This window comes from Staurois parvus, unplaced genomic scaffold, assembly GCF_062004578.1.
Source record: "Staurois parvus isolate SC_StPar_1 unplaced genomic scaffold, SC_StPar_1.0 ptg000186l, whole genome shotgun sequence".
Taxonomy (NCBI): Eukaryota; Metazoa; Chordata; class Amphibia; order Anura; family Ranidae; genus Staurois; species Staurois parvus.
The window spans coordinates 4,825,161-4,847,330 of record NW_028317982.1 but is presented as its reverse complement, the minus strand read 5'-3'; positions in this window follow the sequence as shown (position 1 = coordinate 4,847,330).

Below are 22,170 nucleotides of genomic sequence, written 5' to 3'. Positions count from 1 at the left end.
AATATCTGCATTTTAATGCTTAACCACTTGCCTACCGGGCATTTGTACCCCCTTCGTGCCCAGGCCAATTTTCAGCTTTTAGTGCTGTTGCACTTTGACTGACAATTGTGTGGTCATGCAACATTCTACCCATATGCATTTTTTATAATTTTTTTCACATAAATAGAGATTTCTTTTGGTGGTATTTAATCACCACTGGGGTTTTTATTTTTTGCACTACAAACAAAAAAAGAGCTAAAAATTAAAAAAAATAAGTTTTTCTTTGTTTCTATTATAAAATTTAGCAAACAGGTAATTTTTCTTCACTGATGTGTGTTGCTGAGGCTGCACTAACAGGCAGCATTGATGGGCACTGAAAGGCAGCACTGATGAGCACTGATGAGGTGGTACGGATAGGCAGCACTGATGTACACTGATAGGCTGCACTGATGAGGTGGCATTGATGAGGTGGCACTGGTAGGAATTGATGAGGGGGCACTGATGCTGCTGCACTGATATACAGCAATGATGGGCACTGATGGGCGGCACTAATGGGCACTAGCAGGTGGCACTGATAGGTGGCACTTATGGGCACTGACTGGCGGCACTGACTGGCGGCACTGAAGGGTGGCACTGATGGGAGGCACTGCTGGGCACTGGTGGGTGGCACTGCTGGGCACTGGTGGGCGGCACTGCTGGGCACTGGTGGGCGGCACTGATGATCAGGGAACTGATCATCAGTGTCTTGATGATCAGTGCGGGAGTCCTCTGTGACATTTGCCGGTTATCGGCAGAACTTTCCTCATGCTGTGACAGCGTAAGGAAAGTGCTGTCGATAACCAGCAACTGTATTTACTTTGTGATCAGCTGTGTCATTGGACACAGCTGATCACGTAGTAAAAGGTTGCTGTGATTGGCCTTTTACCATGTTATGTGATCAGCTGTGTCCGTAGGACACATTGATCACTGACAGCGCTGGGTGAGCGCCGTGGGGGTGCATTCTGTGAGGACGTCATACGACGCCCTCCCAGAACTGGACAACCACACTGAAGCCGTCTTTCGGCTATAACACGGTTGTAAAGTGGTTAAAATGAAGCATTAAAAATGCAAAACATTAATAATTACATGCCTGGAGGGTGCCCTGACCCTGTCCGTGAAGTAGTACACCTCTATGATGCATACAACCTACTACAGAAAAACTGACATTTACAAAGAAAAAAGGATGTTTACATTTCTGGCAAAATGACACCGGGCTGATTCATTCTGTTTGTAAAAAAGTGGTCAGGATTCCATTCATATATACCAGACCCTTATCCTAGATGAGGATTTGGTGTAGATATTAATGGAGAAACCAAATATAAAATGGTGTCAGATTCTTCTACAACAGGTCTTAGCTATCTCGTCCCAAATGGTAGATATATTGGGGTTGAATTACTAAAACCAGAGAAGCAGCTGTGCATGTTAGCCAATCAGCTTCCAACTTCAGCTTGTTCAATTAGGCTTTGACAAGAAAAAAAAACTGGAAGCTGATTGGTTTCTCTGTGTCACATACCTGGTGGTGGAGCCCAGGGGCGGACTGACCATTTGGAAACTCGGGCACTGCCTGAGGGTTCGCTGATCATCTCAGCACACAGATGGCCAGTGTATGAAGGAGCGATGTCAGCCCTTCACTGGAGATCTGTGTTCTCCCTCCAGATTCTCCAGCCAAGAGCTGGAGAATCGGGGGAACCGCAAACGAAGCAGCGATAATGTACCTCTGCTTAGTAAACGGTGTTTGACTGATTTCTTACTGTAATCTCGTGAGATCAGGGGCGGACTGACCATTTGGAAACTCGGGCACAGTAGGGGGCCCCATGAGATGCCCCTGGTACCTTTTTCATAGGCTTTTTTGAGTTTGGCCAAGGACACTGGGGCCCCATGATCCCCTATTGCCCGGGGGCCCCATGAGTTGTCAGTCCGCCCCTGGTGGAGCCTGACGTGGAAATTAAGTGCCTGGCAGGTCTGCGGTGTCAGCTGGCAGGTGGGTAGTCCAGGATACAGGCTGGCTGAGGATGCAGGGCAGCCGGGGCAGTGGGCAATTGGTTTTGGCGCATTAATGTGCACCTGGGCACTCCTTGTCTTCCCTGACATTGCAGAGCTGCACCAGATTTTGCTCTCTCCAATTTAGTAAATCAACTCCCCAGCACTGCAGTGGCACATGAATAGAGGCAGAGCAGGTCAGGAGGTGAAACTGGCTGGGTCAGGGATGGAGTACATGTTGTCTCAGTCCTCTTCATACTGAGGCTAATGCTAGAGATTGTGGAGTTAGAGACCGGGACATCTATTGTCAGCCAGGCGGTATATTCATGGACAATTTTTCCCATTCACAGACTTCTCATGATACCCACATTGAAAATTAGTCTCCCAGATCAGTTCCTCACAGCGTCCTGACATAAAGGTCCTGGACAAACATTGTAATGAAAAATCATGCCTCAACCAAAAATGTTTGCATTGGTCAAGTTTTTATGTTTGTGTCTATAGTGATACTGTCCAGATCTTCATAGCTCTGGACTGCCTATGGGGAAAACAAGAATACTGTAACTGGGTGGGAAAATTCCAACCATTAAATGATCCACCTAAGAAGGTTGGGACATGGAACCTCTGACATGGTCAGGTAGAGCAAACAGACAACAGAACATTCCCTATTTCACCTTTACTGCCTTTTATTTTCAGTGATAGATCTGCCCCCATGTGTCAACCACGACACTCCTTTTCTCAAGGAAACAGAAAATATTAATTTCCAAAACAACCCAACACACCTACCATGGATTAAAATATATGTAGGAAATGTACTCTTAAAGTATGTTTAATTGCTTATTAAAACTAAAAATAAGATATTCATTACAACAATAAAAGCACACACTTCACTTTGTTTGTCTGCTGACTTCAAGGAGATGTTTTAAAATGAATGATACATCAAGGTTTCATTATGATGACTGCAATAACAATATAAAAAAACTAGAAGTACATTTGTATTTGTAGAAAGCTACAAAAGACAATGCATCTTCATTCTTCAACAGAAATGTTGCTATTTGATTCTATAATTTTTTTCATTGCAGTAACTTTTCTGAACATTTTTCTTTTATTTTCTGAATGTCAATGCTATTTATAAGTAAGGACATGTGTTTCAGACTAAAGCCATTTCACAGTGAAATTACCAATTTTGCCATTATCAAAATTTTTTCCAAAGTGGAGTCTCTTAATTGACCTGATTAGGCAAAATTTGTTTTAAATTGAAAAAAGGTCTACTTGTTTTTCCCTCTTTCTTTTAACTATTTGTGTGCCAGTTTTTTAGGAGATGTTTACTGTAGCTTAGTCTGTTTAAATCACTGTTCCCAGTATATGTGTTTTGTTCCTTTTTATTGTGTAACTGATGTTTTATTTATTTAACTTTTTTATTTTATCTGTGTTTTATTTATGTTTAAAAAAATATAAATTAATGAGTCTCATGAGGGTCCAGGATAGTTGAAAGAATCTCCCATAAGAAAACCTGAAATCCATTTCACCCTTAAAAACTACCGAAAAATCATCCTAGTTTTGCTCTCCCTGTTGACTGCAATAATGACATTTTGCTAAGATCTCCCACTTTTTGCTGAAATTCTGGCAAAATTAAACATAGGATTGTGCTTCTGAACATGGACTGTGACTTCTGGGGGGAGGGGGGGATGCAACCAGCACATATCATGTGACTATTAGTAACATGTTCCTATATAGTAGAACATAAGTGCTCAGCTTGTGGCCCTCCAGCTGTTGTGGAAGTACAACTAACACCATCATGCCTTTGCCTTTTGGAGTCACGCTTGTAACTGTCAGCCTTGCAATGCCTCATGGGACTTGTAGTTCAACACCTCAAGAGCCACAGGTTGAGCACCCATGTAGTAGAAGGTTTCGGACTGCCATCCTGAACATCATTACAAAACCAGTGAGGCTTCTGGCCCGAGTCTGGTCACTTACTTTGGGTCTTTACACCTAGAACTAAACTTTTGCAGAGTAGGACAACAGTTATTATTATTATTATTATTATACAGGATTTATATAGCGCCAATAGTTTGCTCACCGCTTTACAGTATAAAGGGAGACAATACAGCAACAATACAGTTCAATACAAGAGGGATAGGAGGGCCTTGCTCCTTGGAGCTTACAATCTAGGAGGTTTGCCTTAGTCCTCACTGCAAGATGGTATTGATGCAGAGTGGAAAAATTGACCCTTTCAGTCCATCTGTCCCCAGCTTTGATGTGCCTTGTGTGGCTATGATATGTTAAATTCTTCATGGGATATTATGGCTAGCTGATCAGTTGGGCAGGCATGGATAGTTGACCTAGGGAGCAGAAATGCAAATCTAGCCCTACCTGAAGTGCGTCAGAAACTGCATTTTTGATGTCACCCCACAAGTTTTCTATTGGATTAAGATCCGGGGATTGGGCTGGCCACTCCATAACGTCAATCTTGTGGGTCTGGAACCAAGATGTTGCACGTTTACTGGTGTGTTTGGGGTCGTTGTCTTGTTGGAACACCCATTTCAAGGGCATTTCCCCTTCAGCATAAGGCAGCATGACCTCTTCAAGTATTCTGATGTATTCAAACTAATCCATGATCCCTGGTATGCGATAAATAGGCCCAACACCGTAGTATGAGAAACATCCCCATATCATGATGCTTGCGCAACCATGCTTCACTGTCTTCACAGTGTACTGTGGCTTGAATTCAGTGTTTGGGGGTCGTCCGACAAACTGTCTCTGGCCACTAGACCCAAAAAGAACAATCTTACTTTCATCAGTCTACAAAATGTTGCGCCATTTCTCTTTAGGCCAGTCAATGTGCTCTTTGGCAAATTGTAACCTCTTCAGCATGTCTTTATTTTCAACAGTGGGACTTTGCGGGGGCTTCTTGCAGATAGCTTGGCTTCACATAGGAGTCTTCTAATTGTAACAGTACTCACAGGTAACTTTAGACCACCTTTGAACTTCCTGGAGCTGATTGTTGGCTGAGTCCTTGCCATTTTGGCTATTCTTCTATCCATTCGAATGGTAGTTTTTCGCTTTCTTTCACATCTTTCAGGTTTTGGTTGCCATTTTAAAGCATTTGCAATCATTTTAGCTGAACAGCCTATCATTTTCTGCACTTATTTATGTTTTCCCCTCTCCAATCACCTTTTTAATCAAGGTATGCTATTCTTCTGAACAATGTCTGGAACGACCCATTTTCCTCAGAATTTCAGCAAGAAATGCACTGTAACCAGCATGTACATTTGCTGCCTTCCTTCCTTAAATCCGCACGTTCCTAACCCCAGAAACCACTAAACAGCTCATCCACTCCCTCATCATATCACAACTCGACTACTGCAACTCCCTCCTCACTGGCCTGCCTCGCCGCTGGCTATCCCCTCTTCAGTCCATCCTGAACACGGCTGCCAGACTCATTCACCTTTCCAACCGCTCTGTCTCCGCCACCCCCCTCTGCCAATCCCTCCACTGGCTTCCGATTGCGCAACGGATCAAATTCAAAATCCTAACGCTGACATACAAAGCTGTCCACCATACTGCCCCGAACTACATCACCGACCTAATATCCAAGTACCGCCCAGCACGCACACTCCGCTCCTCACAAGACCTCCTTCTCTCTAGTTCCCTTGTCTCCTCCTCCCATGCCCGCCTCCAGGACTTCTCCAGGGTGTCACCCATCCTCTGGAACTCCCTGCCCCAACCCATCAGATTATCACCTACTCTCCTCTCCTTTCGGCGCACCCTGAAAACCCATCTCTTCAGGGAAGCCTACCCCACCCCCTGCTAACTTGCCGACCTCCTCCACTCTTCCTACCACTCCATCCCCCACAGCTATCTCCTCCTGTGCCACCACCCCCTCCCTCCTAGATTGTAAGCTCGAAAGAGCAGGGCCCTTGATCCCCTCATGTTTTGCATTGTATTGGTATTGTTCTGTCACATGTTCTGTCTCCCTTTGTAATGTACAGCGCTGAGCGAACTATTGGCGCTTTATAAATACTGTATAATAATAATAATAATAATAATCTCTCAACAATAGCTTTAAGCAAATCTTTGCTTTGTAAAGCAAAGCAATGGGCTTACTTTATTTCTTCTACTTCTAGCAACATATACTTACCTTTCCTTCTCTTCCCCACTACACTCCTCACTTCTGGGAGCCAAAGGATACACCTGGACAGTAGTACAAAATGCACAGTGTGCAGATTCAGGAATGAAAAATGCAAAGAGTGCCTAACACATAGAGTTTTGTACACATGATGCACAGGGTGCAGGGATATAGGGGGTGTAATGCACAGGTCAGGTGTACATAACTCAGAGATTGCAGGGGTCAGAAGTATGTAATGCACAGGAAAGTGTACAGGGTACAAACAAAAGCAGCCTCTCCTTCTGGATCAAACCCCCCTTCTCCCCAAGCCCATATTTCCCTAAGAACAGATCTCCCCCACAGCTCCTGCTCCCCACCCAGCACAGATTTCACCCCACAGTCATAAAACCTCCTCAGCACAGGTTCCCTGCTAGCCCTTTCTAAGTACACAACCCCCAATACAGACCAATAGTGATGTGACACATTTCCCTGGGTTCTGTTCAAGCAGGGTTTGGAAAACTTCAAATAAGTTAGGATGCCAAAGCCGAACCCCATCGAAATCAATGGGAGCTGAATCTGTCAAATAAAAAATGCCCATTTTCTGGGCTAATAAGCAAGGGGGTGTCAAATACTGTACTGGGGGTAGGAACTGCCCTGAGGAACATGCACCAATGCACAATTTTTAAAAATCCCTTTGGCCAATAGCTAAATGCTTTAGAGATCATTATCATTCCCTGTATAATTCAGCCTAGGTGGATTCTGATTCGAGTCAAGTTGCGCAGCAAGAAGACATTAACCGCTACCTTGCAGAGTCAGGGATGCCTCGACTCCCAAGCGAGGCCTGTCAGTCAATGAAGGACCCTATAACACCTGAAGAATTTGAATAGGCACCTAAGCAGTCCAAGTCACACAAGACACCTGGTCTAGATGGATTCACCTTATCTTATTACAAATCTTTCTCTTCTTTACCAACTTCACAATTCATTAATGCATTAAAATCCATTCGAGAGGGTAAACCCATTCACCATGACTCTCTCATAGCCCCAATTATGGTCATCTTGATAGAATGGAAGGACGCAACCCAACAATCTATTTACCGGCCAATCTTGCACCTTAACGTTGATCTGAAACTCTACAAGAATCCTGGCCAACAGAACAATAACCTCCATAGAATGTCTAGTCCATATCAACCAGGCTGGATTTGTATCAAATAGAGATAGCAAAGATAATACCACTAGAGCCCTCAATGCTATTTACTATGCACATTCTGAGAATATCCACACGCTTCCATCTACCAATGCCAAAAGGGCATTTGATCGCTATTGACTGGCATTCTATGACAGCAGTTATGCAGTAAATTGGATTGGTCGCACATATGAGAGGCTGGATCGATGCAATATACTCGCTCCTGATGGAGTTGGCGAAAATCAATGACGTCCCATCAGAGAGTTTCTCTTCTCAAAGGAACTCGGCAGGGGTAGCCACTAACCCTAACATACAGGGTCTCTATACCTCAGATGACGAACACAAGGTAACTGGCCAATGATCTATTCTTTTTTCTAACCAAGCCACACGTAAAGTATTACTAAACCTTCAAAAGTAAAATCAGTCTGTATATGCAGTAAAGCATGCTTGTTATACTCACTGTAGAACCTAAGGGGTCAATCCTCCGCATTGTGTAAAAAGGCTGTTTGATCCCGTTTTCTCTGATTCTCCCCTTCTTTTGCTGTCCCCAATCCATCTGCCATAGTTAGAGTAGCAGTGGCCAGTGTGCACAAGCTCTGTTTGTTGTGTATTGCTAGAGAGGGTTTTTTATATGGAGGGTGCATGTAATTGGCACAGGGCCACTCAGTGCTATCCAGACAGAGGGTCAGGTTTATAGAGCCTAATAGGACAGTCAGAGGAAAATGAAAACTTCTACAAGATTAACCAGTGCTCAGCTGGACACTGATAGAAGTCACAAGACTGCTATATACTGCTGATGAGAAAAGGTATTTAGCAGTTTATATTTACTAAAATAATTACATTTCCATGATCTGTGTACAGTGGAAGACTGGATATAGTGAATGCAGGGTCCTGGGTTTAGTGCCACTTTAACTCTTCCTAACCTACTGGTAGAATATAAAAAATATAGTTCTTTTTGAATTTTAAATAAATTTACAAAATTTGGAGGCACTTAACTATCCTGTCTCGAGCCATATGCTTCTCCTCAAACCCACTTCCCTTTTAAATGAGCCCCAAATTCTATCACTTTTATCCCGATTGACTTGTTCAGTAAGAAGCATTTTTTCGGACTAGGTTTTATCCACTATTGTCAACAATTCACCAAGATTGGAACAAATGGAATCACCCCTGATTCCCCTGGTTTGACAAAAACCATAACTTGAAAATGAACATTTTACAGAGATTCCTTTACAAACTTCAAACCCTCCTGAATAGGATTACCAGAGCCTTCTTGAAAAAAAGTTAAAAGTGAATTCAGTAATTTTCGATGGGCTACTAAAGCACACAGGTTAAGCCAAAGGCTAATGTCTCGCCCCAAAATTAAGGTTTCTCTGACCCATTATTATACTATAAAATGGTTCACATGGCTGGAACTTTAGAATAGTGTGCTCAGGGATGTCTTAATTGCTGATTTGGCGCCCTGCTGTGTTCTTTTTGCATGCTTCTGAGGGATTCCCCATATCCTTGACTAGGAGGTGCCGATATCATATGTGCTTCAGTCCCCATTGTTCACTCCTTCCCTATTCTAAATACTACTTGGAGGACTGACCATTTGACATATACCAATTCCTGTCATACTGAAAGTTGGATTAAATTCAGTGACTATTTTTGTCATTATTTCACTAATTCTTGTGGACTAGTATATTATCTATAGTATACTATCTATATTTATACCATATTCCATCATTCTGTGAGCGCTGGATATGCTTGTAATTGTACAAGGTGATTGTATAACCCACATTTCCAGCAAGGGCACATTGACAGAATCGGTCTACCTTTGATCTTCTAGGGTACCTTTCACTTACAACACTTCTTGAATTCAGGGAGGATTAAATTGATCTTAGAAATTCAAGCGATGGTAGACGCTCACTCCCATTTTGAAGGGTACTACAAATCTGTTACTTTCTGGCCAGAATCTGGAGAGATAAAAGTCCTCTATTGACCAAGAAAGAATTTGAACAATTGTGTTACTCACCGTTTCCTCTCAGACATAGCCTATCAGTGTCATATAAATTACTCACGAACCAACCTGACAAACCTCCCCCCCCCCGCATACCTTGTGAAATGGGAAACAGAATTGGAGAAGAGAGAAGAGAAGAAAGAGAACATCCTGAAACTTACTCACTCTGCCTCTATTGCAAGTAAAGTCCAGGAAATAGAATATAAAATCACTTCTCGATGGTATCGAGTCCTCCAGACATTACACAAACTCTTCCCACAGTCTTCCCCAATATGTTGGTTCTGTGAATAACAGGAAGTCTCTGTTCTTCATGCCTGCCACTAGATTGGCACCTTGTAGACTGTTTTAATATCTCTGCAGCACTAGGACTTTGCCTTATGGTCTACAGAATTCTGCTACTTACCTGTTCCTGTGTCTGATCTCTTGTTGCAGTCTTGATCCGTCTGACCACGCTTGAACTCTGCCTGAACCGACCCATGGCTTGCACTTTGACCACGTCTCTGCCTGCTCCTTCTGTTTGCTTACCGTTGCCAACTCCAGACTAAACGTGACTACTCTTCTGCCTGCTCCTCTGTTTCTGACATGCCTACTAGTGTCTGACCCAGCTTGCCTGACCCTGCTCTGTGTCCAGCCTGTGGTGGCCATTGTTACTTCTGCAACCTGCCAAGCACCTGCTGTCTGTAACCTGCCAGCCTGCCAAGTGCTTGCTGCCTGTGGCCTGCTAGCCATCCAAGTGCCTCCTGTTTGTGACCTGCCAGACTGTCAAGTGCCTCCTGTCTGTGATCTGCCAGCCTGCCAAGTGCCTGCTAACTATCTAACAACCCACTGTGCCTGTTGCCCTGTGTCATGATTCAGCCTGCATCCGAGTGCACACAGACTGCTTATCTGCAGCCGTCATCACCAGAACTGCCAGGCATTCAGTGCCACTCCAGGCTCTCGTGCCTCCTGTTACTTTACCAGGGTTGCCGAGTCAGAGGCGTAAGAGATCACCTTCTGGAAACAGATGGAAAAGCTCATTTTCAAGCTTATGGATTACAATTTGGAAACAGACCCAGTGGTCTTTCTTTTGCATTTCATCCTACTTTTGACAAAACAATATAAGCATTCTCTACTGATACAAATATGTGACCAATGCATGTATCTCCCTTTATTGGAAAAAATGGTTGCACCATTGATCAGTCTTTGGCTACATAAGGTTGAGGAAACTGCCATTATAGAAGAGATAGTATCTTCAGTGAATGGAAAGGAAGAAATGTTTTGTAAAACATGGTTTTACTGGTTTGAATTTACACTTTCTTCTGCATGCCATGGCCTGATGTCTTCGAACGCTCACTAATCATTACAAAGTTTTTTTTTCTAATTGCTTACTGCTACTACTGAGAACATCAGGTGATTGGCTCCCCCAGGGATTTACTTACCCTCTAACCCCCTCTCCCCCCAATTTTTTTTCTTGTCTCCCTTCTGTACCCTGCTGATCTTTCCTCAGTCTCTAGATGTCTCTTCTAGTATCTTTTAAATGCCATCCTACCTGATCCCTTAACGTACTGTTAATGGGATCTTGGGATCTTCATTTAGTGGGTCTTCTTTTGTCTTTTCAGACCCTAACAACAGATTATGGGTCTCTCCATCCTGGGAAATCAGGATACGGTGTTATTCTTATGCACAACAATGTTTACTGTTATGCTTCACATCACATACAGGTCAACCTACGGAGTTCATTTGGCCCATATCATCTGTATTTGTAATATTGTCAATTTTTGTGTCTTCATCTATTTCACTTGTTTGCCCTCTCTTCTGGCAGTCTGTCATGTGTCTACCTCTCTGTGCTGTATGCAAACTATGCAAAATCTCAAATAAAGAGTTTATGTAAATCCATTTGGCCAGGAGCAGTTATTTTTAAATGCTTAAAGTGAAACATTAAAAATTTTAAATTCCTTCAAATAACATGGCTGGGGGGGAGGGGGGTGTCCTTATCTCATTTGTGAATAGGTGAATCCATATGATGTCCATAGCAGCAGCACTGGCATTTGCAGTGGAAAAAAAAATTAAAAGTGCCTAGAAATTACATGTCATTCACAGATTTTTTGCTAAAACAACAAAAAAATAAATAAATAAATAAATAAAACAGCACATAGACGTTTACATGGATGTGCTATGTATTTTGGGGAACATTTGGAGAGATATGTGTGCTTATTTAAAAAAAAAGAAGCTGGCAATGAATTCTTAGACTATAAGCTCTAACGAGCAGGGCCCTCTGTTTCCTCTTGTACCAAATTGTATTGTAACTGTAATGTCTACCTTTGTTTTGTAAAGCTCTGCGCAAACTGTTGGCGCTATATAAATCCTGTATAATAATAATAATACTAATAATAATCATTTCATTTGTTGGCAATTTGAACTGCCAGTTTTTTCCTTGTCCTTTCTGCTGTATAACATCCTACAACAAGAAAGTAGAAATGCATAGGGTCCCCTCCAAATGGATTTTAAAGGTGTACGTCACACATTCAAAAAATTCCAACAAGACCCTTGGGGTCACTCCACAAATGCAACAAAGAGATGCAGCAAAAACTCTTCCCTTTGACTCTGCAATGTGTCTGGAGCTTCCCTTGAACTAGTGTGCACAGCCCATTCATATGCAAATAACAGAACTGTTTACTTTAAGTCTAATACAGACTTAGTTCACTACAGGGTTAATTTACTAAGGACAATCAGGCTGCTTTCTTTGCTAGGAAGTTTTCACTTTGTGAGGGAATTTTCCCTTAGCTTAGTAAATGAAGTAAAACTCTGCTGACTTTTATCATCCATGTCCATGCCAGAATACAGTATTATCATTTTCCATGCACATGATTGGGTATTCTTTGCAAAGTGAATTTTCACCATCTTCACTAAGCTAAGGGAAATTCCTTTAATATTTATATATCAAATATATTTAATTATGATTTAATTACGATAGCTACTAGTAGTTAATCATATTTATTCATACTTGTTCTATAAAGTTAAAGATATTTCACCACTTATGCATTAGCTTTCTCAACTAAGACACTGAGAAAAAGTGTCTTTACTGGCCTAGCTTTTCCAAATCAGATACCAACAACCTATAAATGCATCCTCTTTTGCAAAATGGCAGGCAAGTGGACAGTTTTAACTAGCTGTGCTATCATCCCATTTTCCTACAGAAGATTTACAGTGGTACCTCGGTTTACGAAACGTTTCTGTTCACGAACAACTCGGTTCGCAAACAGAAGAGTTCACAAACATTTGCTTCGGTTCGCGAACTCCGCTTCTTCTGATGAACATGAGCCGCGGCCATCTTCACTGCTCTGACACGTGGTCGTGACTTCCTGTTGGCAAGATCACGGTCACAGACAGACACTGAAAGTGTACTGTGAAGACACTTACAGTACTAAGAAGCTTTTTGGTGCGCCTTTTAGCACATACTGTGCAGTACTGTATTGTACATCCCTGTGCACACTTGCTGTAAAGCTTTTTGTGTGCTTTTTAGCACATACTGTACCAGACATCCAGTATAGCTCCAAAGAAAATTCAGAGGAAGCATGATGGTAAGAAGAAAGTGAGGAGCACTAATAAAGGTGACAAGAATGTGCAGAGCAAGCATGTTGTTGAAAAGAAAGTGCAGAGTGGTAATGAAAGTGACCAGAATGTGCAGAGCAAGCATGTTGGTAAAAAGAGTGTGCAGAGCTCTAATGAAGGTGACAAGAACGTGCAGAGCAGTAATGAAGGTGACAAGAACGTGCAGAGCGGTAATGAAGGTGACAAGAATGTGCAGAGCAAGCGTGTTGTTGAAAAGAAAGTGCAGAGTGGTAATGAAAGTGACCAGAATGTGCAGAGCAAGCATGTTGGTAAAAAAGAGTGTGCAGAGCTCTAAGGAAGGTGACAGGAACATGCAGAGCAGTAATGAAGGTGACAAGAACGTGCAGAGTGGTAATAAAGGTGACAAGAACGTGCAGAGCGGTAATGAATGTGAAAAGAAAGTGGAGTGTGGTAATGAAGGTGACAAGAACGTGCAGAGCAATAATGAAGGTGACAAGAACGTGCAGAGCGGTAATGAAGGTGAAAAGAAAGTGCAGAACGGTAATGAAGGTGACAAGAACATGCAGAGCGGTAATGAAGGTGACAAGAATGTGCAGAGAGGTAATGAAGGTGACAAGAACGTGCAGAACGGTAATGAAGGTGACAAGAACGTGCAGAGCGGTAATGAAGGTGACAAGAACGTGCAGAGAGGTAATGAAGGTGACAAGAACATGCAGAGCGGTAATGAAGGTGACAAGAACGTGCAGAGCAGTAATGAAGGTGACAAGAATGTGCAGAGCAGTAATGAAGGTGACAAGAACATGCAGAGCTGTAATGAAGGTGACAAGAACATGTAGAGTGGTAATAAAGGTGACAAGAACGTGCAGAGCAGTAAAGAAGGTGAAAAGAATGTGCAGAGCAAGCATGGTGGTAAAAAGAAAGTGCAGAGCAAGAATGATAAGAATAAGGTCGTGAAGAAAATAAACAGAATGTGCAGAGCAGTAGTGAAGGTGAAAAGAATGTGCAGAGCGGTAATGAAGGTGACAAGAATGTGCAGAGCAAGCATGGTGGTAAAAAGAAAATACAAAGCAAGAATGATAAGAATAAGGTTGTGAATAAAATAACCAGAACGTGCAGAGCAGTAATGAAGGTGACAAGAACGTGCAGAGCAGTAATGAAGGTGACAAGAATGTGCAGAGCAGTAATGAAGGTGACAAGAACATGCAGAGCTGTAATGAAGGTGACAAGAACATGTAGAGTGGTAATAAAGGTGACAAGAACGTGCAGAGCAGTAAAGAAGGTGAAAAGAATGTGCAGAGCAAGCATGGTGGTAAAAAGAAAGTGCAGAGCAAGAATGATAAGAATAAGGTTGTGAAGAAAATAAACAGAATGTGCAGAGCAGTAGTGAAGGTGAAAAGAATGTGCAGAGCGGTAATGAAGGTGACAAGAATGTGCAGAGCAAGCATGGTGGTAAAAAGAAAATACAAAGCAAGAATGATAAGAATAAGGTTGTGAAGAAAATAACCAGAACGTGCAGAGCAGTAATGAAGGTGACAAGAACGTGCAGAGCGGTAATGATGGTGACAAGAACGTGCAGAGTGGTAATGTAGGTGACAAAAACGTGCAGAGCGGTAATGAAGGTGACAAGAACGTGCAGAGTGGTAATAAAGGTGACAAGAACATGCAGAGTGGTAATGAAGGTGACAAGAATGTGCAGAGCAAGCATGGTGGTAAAAAGAAAGTGCAGAGCGGTAATGAAGGTGAAAAGAATGTGCAGAGCAAGCATGGTGATAAAAAGAAAGTGCAGAGCAAGAATGATAAGAATAAGGTTGTGAATAAAATAACCAGAACGTGCAGAGCAGTAATGAAGGTGACAAGAACGTGCAGAGCAGTAATGAAGGTGACAAGAACGTGCAGAGCAGTAATGAAGGTGACAAGAATGTGCAGAGCGGTAATGAAGGTGACAAGAACGTGCAGAGCAGTAATGAAGGTGACAAGAATGTGCAGAGCGGTAATGAAGGTGACAAGAATGTACAGAGCAAGCATGGTGGTAAAAAGAAAGTGCAGAGCACTAATGAAGGTGACAAGAATGTGCAGAGCAAGCATGGTAGTAAAAAGAAAGTGCAGAGTAAGAATGGTAAGAATAAGGTTGTGAAGAAAATAACCATTGAGTTGAAGAATGAGATTGTAGAAAAGCATGACCGTGGTATTCGTGTGACTGATTTGGCCTCGGACTACAAGATGGCGAAGTTGACAATCTCGACTATTTTGAAGAAGAAAACTGCCATCAAAGGAGCTGATGTGGCAAAAGGAGTAATTATGTTAACCAAGCAGAGGAAGCAAGTGCTGGAAGAGGTGGAAAAACTTTTGTTAGTGTGGTTAAATGAGAAACAGCTGACAGGTGACAGCATTAGTGAACCTATGATCTGTGAAAATGCCAGGAAATTGCAAAGTGATTTACTGCAAAAAAAACCCTCCACAAGTGCAGCAAGGGAAGAATTTAAAGCCAGTAGAGGGTGGTTTGAAAAATTCCACAAGAGCAGTGTCATCCACAGTGTGACAAGACATGGTGAAGCTTCCAGTTCTGACAAGGCTGCTGCAGAAGCCTACAAGAAAGAATTTGCAAAATTCATGAAGGCAAAAGGATATGTCGCTCAGCAAGTGTTCAACTGTGATGATCAGGGCTCTTCTGGAAAAAGATGCCAAACAGAACCTACAGTATCATGCAGGAGGAAAAGGCATTGCCATGGCACAAGCCCATGAAGGAGATCTCCCCAATGTCCTTATGGAGGGGGACTCTCTCTATGAACAATAACTGCCTCCCACTCACTATCCTGTCCTCCATGCCAGAAGTCATCTCAAGCAAAGTTAGTGTTCTCTCTCTTCATACTGTACTATACTGTACTTTGTTTCATATTTTTGTGGTTCAAAAACAAAAAAGTTGAGAACGAATTAACCTTATTTACATGAAACCTTATGGGAAAATTTGATTCGGTTGGTGACCAAATTTGGTTTGCGACCACGTTTGTAAGGGTCAGAACGGATTAACCTGATTTACATTGAACCCTATGGGAAAATTTGCCTCGGTTCACGACCAATTCATTTCGCGACCAGAGTCAAGGAACGAATTAAGTTTGTGAACCGAGGTATCACTGTATATTGCAATTGGGCCCTCTGGACCTTTACTGGGTTTAGGTTGCTACCTAAGTTGCCTGTCAGAGGGCACAAACAGCAAAAAAACGACAGGAGTTCTAACTATTCACTCTTCCGTTTATGAATAAAATAAAGTTTTGGCTATACATACACTTTAAATATTGTTTTTATATCTGCCATTTCTGTTGATCTTTATTCTATTGCTCCTTGATCACGCAAAATTTAGACTCAGTGCTTCCTAGCTGTAACAGAACACAGCGGAATGAGCTTATAAACATGTAGAGCTCTTGCCAGAAAGAACACTTTAATGAAATATGCCTATAAAAATAGTTTTGCCTTTTGGTACACCGGTAATAATAGCCTTTTAAAGGTATTAAATGAATTCTCCGTATACAAACTTCCCATTCTGTTTGTTGCATTTGCTTCATTTCTTTATTAAGCCTTGACTGCGCTCATAAAATGTAACCTTGAAAACACTGATGTGCAAAGAGTTTTGAAAAGAGCTAATGCATACAATTCTGAACAATTACTGCCACAGTGATTGCTACACCACTGACCTTGTTGACATTCTTCCAATGGAACATATTATTTTAAAGATGATGTTTTATTAGCAGAAAAGCTGTAGGAGGACTCTTTCCCTGTATGTCAAACATTACAACTTACTTTCTTTAAGTGACAGCCCATTAACCTTTTAGTGATCATCCAGGTTCTAATTTATGTATAGAGCACAGGGTCAGCTTTTGGAATGTTTTGCTAGGTAATTACTTTTCAATATCTCTATCAATTAGTGTCCTAGAATTTGTTTAGCCTAATTAAATGGAAGATATTTATCAGGAGTGAAGAAATTAGTATTTTTTTATGAGCAGTGCCTCTTGTATAGGTTGTTTTTTTTTTTAAAGCATTACCAATATAAAAAAGTCATACATCTGCAGATTAACATCAAATCACAAAGCCACATGTGTTATTTTATATTAATTCACTATTGTATCTATTTATTTCATAGACCTATTTCTGGCTTCACCAAATCAGAAAGAAAAATGATTATCGTTTATGTTTCTTGCTGCACGCCTGGTTGTTGAGAAAGCTTGAAGATTTTGCCTATAATATACTACACTATTCTAGTAGCACAATAGAGGGTGCTACATAAGCATCATGGGAACCATGATTCACAAAAAAACTAACCTCTATTCTTAATGATATGCACTCAAAATTCCTTGAAATGTGGACACCATGTATACAGTGTAATGAAACTCTTAACCTGATTACCCATTACTTGAAATGTAATGTTTTCTATGTTCACGCAGCTATGATGCCCGGGAAAAACTCCACCCTCCCTATCCCTTCACTCTACCTACTCTCCCCCTCCTCCCTTCTAAAGGTTCATTTTATTCTACTTTCTAATAACATCCTATCTTTTTTTAAATTTATTTCTGTGGTTTGTATTTTTTTAATTCAAACACCACTTATTTACAAGTAAACATACATCCCTTCACATTCTACACTTTTCTGTAATATGTAAGTTCTATTATACTGGAATCTTTTTTGTTATGCCAATACTAACTGATCTTTGTATGAAATCTATTTATTAAGGGTTTTTGTTTCTTTTATACTTTTTTATTTACATTTAAGCAATTCCATTATATGCATATGCCTTACAATTGTAAATTTTCTGTGTTTACTATTTGGAATGCAATTTTATATTTGCTATGTGTTCTACATGTGATAAAACCCAATAATACCTTTGTACCCTGAAAAAAAATCATCATTATCTCTTTATATCTTTTTCCAACAAAATGTCCAGTTCACAAATATATAAATATCTTGAGACCAATGTAGTCTATGTGGATCCACTACACAGGCATAACCAGCAGCAAGAATTTCTACCAGGGACTGCAAACAATGCAGAAGGGTTCACACCGGTCAAATTTAGGAATGTATGCATCTGGGCCAGAGATAGTGGGATACTCTTTATTAAGGGGCTAGGTGGGTAAAATAAGTTTAGCATTGTAGTAGCAATACAAGCAATAGTTATTTTTGACAATCCAATCCTTAGCAACCACTGACTTCATCGTTCACCATTAATTTACTGGCTGTGAATTCCAAGCCTTGTAAACTAAGTAGTCTGGGGTTAGTTTGAAAAAAAAAACGGTGTGGGGTTGCCACAATAATTCACACAAGGCCCTTCAGGGAAATGACATGAAAAAAAAACAAAACAAAAAGGGTGTATAGTCCTCCCCCAAAATTCCTGCCAGACCCATATCCAAGCATGCAGCAGAGCAGACCAGAAAAATGGGGAAGATGAGCATGTGTCACCCCTCCCCCCCCCCAACCATACTAGGCCTCAACATGGGGGATACCATGCTAGCAGTTGATGTTGATGAGGACAAAGACAAGATTGTATGGGTCTTCAGGCATGAGGCTTATTGGAATCTGGAAGCCCGTTTACCAACAAGGGGCACCCAAATACTGATGCCCCCTTTCATGTGGATGAGTAATGGGTACATAGTGTAATGTAAAGTGGAAATAAACACACATACACACATACATTGGACAAGAAAAAAAACAAAAAAAAAAGATTTCCTCAACATCATAAAATACATACATACATATATACACAGCTGATAAGAGAGATGAGGCTTGATATATTTTTTTAAAATACCTTCAACGTCAAATTATATATATATATATATATATATATACACTATCTTGTCAAAAGTATTGAGATGCCTGCCTTTACACGCACATGAACTTTAATGGCATCCCAGTCTTAGTCCGTAGGGTTCAATATTGAGTTGGCCCACCCTTTGCAGCTATAACAGCTTCAACTCTTCTAGGAAGGCTGTCCACAAGGTTTAGGAGTGTGTCTATGGGAATGTTTGACCATTCTTTCAGAAGCGCATTTATGAGGTCAGGCACTGATGTTGGATGTGAAGGGGCGATCCCCAAACTGTTCACACAAAGTTGGGAGCATGAAATTGTCCAAAATGTCTAGGTATGCTGACACCTTAAGAGTTCCCTTTACTGGACTTGACCAAGCCCAACCCTTGAAAAACAACCCTACACCATAATCCCCCCTCCACCAAACTTTACACTTGACACAATGCAGTCAGGCAAGTACCGTTCTCCTGGCAACCGCCAAACCCAGAAACAACCATTGGATTGCCAGACATAAAAGCGTGATTTGTCACTCCAGAGAACACGTCTCCACTGCTCTAGAGTCCAGTGGAGGCATGCTTTACACCACTGCATCTAACGCTTTGCATTGCACTTGGTGATGTAAGGCTTGGATGCAGCTGCTCAGCCATGATAATCCGTTCCATGAAGCTCTTTATGCACTGCTGTTGTGCTAATCTGAAGTCCACATGAAGTTTGGAGGTCTTTAGCTATTGACTCTGCAGACAGTTGGCGACTTCTGCGCACTGTGCACTTCAGCATGTGCTGACCCCGCTCTGTCATTCTATGTGAACTACCACTTGGTGGCTGAGTTGCTGTGGATAGATATAGCAATAAAGCCAAGTGTCAATTCCACAGGTTGCCGTTAGTTATCCCATAGGTGAAAGGTGACTACTTTGACTTTCACCTATGTACAGTACAGCTATTCACTGTGCTTTATAAATGTACCAAGGTATTTTTTTAAAAGCTGCTGCATGGCCATGAAGCTGCTTTTTTTAAAAAACAGATTCCTAAAGCAAAGTAGAATTCCTTTATTTGCCCCCTATACAGCATACTCTTTTCTCCAAAAATACGATTTTACACACACAATATGCTTTAAAGTGTGTGGTCTTAGGCCTCATGCACAAAGGTGGCTTAAAATATGCTGTAGCATAAAATCCTTCTGGGGATTCTCAGGTGGTTAGGTACAGCCAGCTATGATGTGACAGGTATCTTGAGGAAAATTGTGGCTGGAAGCCCAGGTGTGTTGGACATTCAAGGCTGGGAATATTGTACAAAGCAAAATCAAGCTGGCAGCAGCAGCAATTGACTGCCAGTGTTTAAAAGTAATCACATAAGGAGTGATTACCTGCAATTAGAAACAGGCTTCCCAGCCAAGAGCGTTTGCACACACCTAGGCACCCAACAACAGTTTTCTGTAACATACTTGCCACACCATGGCCAATGTGACCATGTCAACAAGCCTTAGCAACATTCACCAATGCAATGTGATTGCTGGCTGGTCTTGGTGTACTGTGATCTCAGTTTGACATGATGATAGAAGACTTGAAAACCACAGAAGAGAAAGTTTTCAAACGACCAAGCAGGGAAGAGGTGAGCATTGCAACAAAAGCATTTCTGATTTTTAATCGTAGTGGACTGGTTATTTTTTCTTTTTCTAGTAGTGATTTTAAAGACAGGCTGCTCTTTAAATGTCCCCCATGCTGAAAAACAGCATAATGATTAAAAAAAACTGTAGGGTGAAAAAAAAGAAATAATATGCTCACATTTCCTCTGGTGCATGGGATGATGTCACCTCCTCAACCCCCCATAGAGAATTCGGGGAATGGGGGCCACTCCAAATCTTGCAAGAAGACCATGCAGTACAGTGCTGGGAGCATCTTCTCAGTGAGATTTAGATACCTCTACATTCCCCAGATCTTGACAGAAGGACAATGATGTTACCTAGGAGCTGTGGGTGTAATCTGGAGGAAAGTTAAGTACATTATCTAACATTTCTCACCCCCACAGGTTTTGTAATGTGTATGTTTCTTTTCAACATGGAGGTGAGATGATAAATGTTAGATCTGATGAACCTTTACATTGTTAGAGATGTACATGATGGAAAAATGTGTTTTGTTTCAGATTTGTTAATTAGTTCCTTAATAATTTCATTTAGTCATATTTGTTATTTTAGAATGATTCGTTTTTGGAATTCATTTAACCGCCTCCCATCCCCATATAAGGTAATGACGGGCGCAAGGTGGTCCTCTCGTTCTGGGAGGACGTCATATGACGTCCTCCCACTCTAACCGCACATGCGCGGCTCTGGGAGTGCGCAGTGCAGTGACCGGTGGTGTGCTGTGTCCCTCGAACACAGCGGATCACTGATCAATGGAAAGAGCCGAAGATGTTGGCTCGGTCATGTGATCAGCTGTGTCCAATCACAGCTGATCACATGTAAATAGGGAAATGCCGGTTATCAGCATTTCTCTCCTCACGAGCTGTCACACTGACAGCTCGAGAGGAGAGGAGAGCCGGTAATCGGCATTCCTCAGAGGGGACATCTACACTGATCATCAGTGTGCCCCGATGATCAGTGTAGTCCCAACAGTGCCACCTGTCAGTGCCCATCAATGCCAGCTGTCGGTGCTCATCAGTGCCACCTGCCAGTGCACATCAATGCCACATATCAGTGCCTACCCGTGCTAATCAATGCCACATATCAGTGCCCATCTGAGCTGCCTTTCAGTGTCACCTATCAGTGCCAGTCAGTGCCACCTATCAATGCCAGTCAGTGCCACCTATCAGTGCTGCCAATCAATGCCAGTCAGTGCCACCTATTAGTGCCAGTCAGTGCTGCCTATTAGTGTGCATCAGTGCCGCCTATCAGTGCCCATCAGTGCCGCCTAACAGTGCCAGTCAGTGTCACCTAACAGTGCCAGTCAGTGCCGCCTATTTGTGCCACCTATCAGTGCCGCCTATCAGTGCCATATATGAGTGCTGCCTTTCAGTGCCCATCAGTGATGCCTGTCAATGCCCATCAGTGGCACCTACTAGTTCCTCCTCATTAGTGCCCATCAGTGCCACCTATCAGTGCCCATCAGTGCAGCCTATCAGTGCCCATCAGTGCAACCTCATTAGCGCACATCAGTGAAGGAGAAAAATCACTTATTTACAAAATTTTATAACAAAAACTAAGAAAAAATTTGTTTTTTTCAACGTTTTCATTTGTTTTTGGTTTGTTTAGCCAGAGGTCATTAAATACCACCAAAAGAAAGCTCTATCTGTCTCAAAAAATTGATAAAAATTTCATAGGGGTACAGTTTTTCATGACCGCGCAATTGTCATTCAAAGTGTGACAGCGCTGAAAGCTGAAAACTGGCCTGGGCAGGAAGGGGGTATAAGTACCCTGTAGGCATGTGGTTAATGTATTTACATTGATTTTGTTTATTCATTATTTCCAAATCGATTTGAAATTTGAATTTCAGAAGACGGCTATATCTGTTCTATTCTATTTTATTCTATTCTTTTATTTTCTATTCTA